The sequence below is a fragment of the Scylla paramamosain genome, chromosome 4, assembly GCF_035594125.1.
Source record: "Scylla paramamosain isolate STU-SP2022 chromosome 4, ASM3559412v1, whole genome shotgun sequence".
In the NCBI taxonomy this organism is placed as follows: Eukaryota; Metazoa; Arthropoda; class Malacostraca; order Decapoda; family Portunidae; genus Scylla; species Scylla paramamosain.
In genome coordinates this window covers 9157501-9159543 of record NC_087154.1, presented here as the reverse complement: position 1 = coordinate 9159543, position 2043 = coordinate 9157501, and the positions used below count along the sequence as shown (strand labels likewise).

Genomic DNA, 2043 nt, shown 5'->3' with positions numbered 1-2043 from the left:
TCTGGTATCAAACAACGTAAAAAAAAAAAAAAAAAGAGAGAGAAGAGAGTCAAGACGCTCATTAAGGGATTTATAGAAAGAATATAGAGTCCAACTGAGATCAAGTAGGAATGGGACAGGGACGCGCGTAAGAATCCTGCGCAGTAAAATTCACACGAGTAAAAGTTCCACCTAAAACAAGACTGTAGAAGTATAGATGAAGTACAATGGATCATGATACAGTAGTAAGCAGGAAGCTTTATTATGGAATCTACAATCAGACCAGACCTTATCGAATATTGTGACAACGTTCTCACCGCCGTTGTTTACAAAGAGTGACGGGCAGTGCAGGTGACGAAAGCCGCGTGAAAGGCAGCCAGCGTGAGGCCAACCAACGCTGGTGCCGAAAGAAGAGTTGACTGACTCGTGAACGTGCTGCCAGTGAGGGAAGTCTTCAAGAAAGGCATGAAACTACAGCTGGAGTGAAAAGTGAAATATTTATTTATTTTTTTTTTATTTATTTATATTTATTTTTATTATTATTCTTATTCTTATTCTTATTATTATTATTTTTTGTGTGTGTGTGTGTTTCTAAGGAGCGGAGTTGATAGTTCTGTGACCAAAGACCAGTTAAATATGCTGAGAGATCCCTCACATCCTGTTTTGTAAAAAGAAGGAGGAGGAGGAGGAGGAGGAGGAGGAGGAGGAGGAGGAGGAGGAGGAGGAGGAGGAGAAAGAGAAGGAGGAGGAGGAGGAGGAGGAGGAGGAGGAGGAGGAGGAGAAGGAGGAGGAGGAGGAGAAGGAGGAGAAGGAGTAAGAGGAGTGGAAGGATTGTTGGTCAAATACTCGTAGTTTGTGTAGATGAGGGGAAGAGCAGTCTCCGGGCTTTCTTCTTTTATATATCGTAATATATACAGCTTGTACAGAGAGACTTTTCCTTTTAACACTCCTGAAAAATAATCGTACTACCCTATTTGCCCTGTTTCTGGCCTCTATGCATTGCTTTCTTAGACGGAGTTCAGAGCATGTACAGCTTGTACAGAGATGTACAGAGACTAGATCATGCTGGAGGTTCTCCTGTCTGGCAGAGCACCTATAGACGTACATCGCACGCTAACACATGTACGAATAAACAAATACCAGTGCCTTACATTGCTCACCATCCAAATTACGGACTGCCGCGGCCGTGTTGACTGTAAAACTGAATGCTGGAACTGAAAAAAAAACATAGCAGAGCACTGTAATAAAAAATATATATACAGATTACAATACTATACCAAAAAGCACATCGACAGTAATGCAAACATGATCACAAGAAAACATATTGGTAACATATGTTAACATATGTTAAAGCCAGTACAACACATTCCAATAAAGCTCCTAGACACACATTTATAGGAACATAATTATATAAGAAAATCATGTAAAGTATATTAACTTCCTTCATAACCGATGCACGTTTATAAGAACATAATTATATTGATTTTCTTCACAGCCGAAACGCACCCATGCACATGTATAAAAAGAGTGGGAGACGGAGGAGAGGGAGAGGGAGGAAAAGGAGGAGCTGGCAATCATACGAGGAAGAAGTGTTCAGGAGGACACATGCAGGCCTGTCCCCCGTGCCACTTCTCAGGAGGCTTACTGAAAAGTTTTCAGGCAGCGTTAACGTAGATTTCTTCGTACACATCCTCTTCCTGGTCCTGCTGAAGCCGTGCAAGGGAGTGTGCGCCATGCAGGCCATTGGGCGCCGCAGTGGGCCAACCACGCGGCGCTCTCTGATGCCAGTTAGTGGGGGCTGCAGGAGGGACTGGAGGAGGCGGTGCCGAGGGACGTCTTGGTGCCGCTGGCTGGCTGGTTGCAGTGGATGGTGCTGCTGTTATTATTATTATTATTATTATTATTATTATTATCATTATTATTATTATTGTTATTATTATTATCATTATTATTATTATTATTATTATTATTATTATTATTATTATTATTAAGTTTTGTCACCATGATTGTTTCTCTCTCTCTCTCTCTCTCTCTCTCTCTCTCTCTCTCTCTCTCTCTCTCTCT

General features: G+C 41.8%; 1 protein-coding gene across 5 annotated transcripts in view; it reads right to left on the bottom strand.

Moving 5' to 3' along the window:
• Positions 1–225: 225 nt before the first annotated feature.
• Positions 226–2043, bottom strand: part of LOC135099711 (uncharacterized) — a 4409-nt gene continuing 2591 nt past the window's right edge. For 3 of the 5 annotated variants that reach the window (XM_064002172.1, XM_064002177.1, XM_064002176.1), the window contains exon 3: positions 226–1855. The gene's annotated coding sequence lies outside the window, so the exon portion shown is untranslated. The remainder of the gene's footprint in view (positions 1856–2043) is intronic. The other 2 variants (XM_064002173.1, XM_064002174.1) reach the window with 2 other exon arrangements.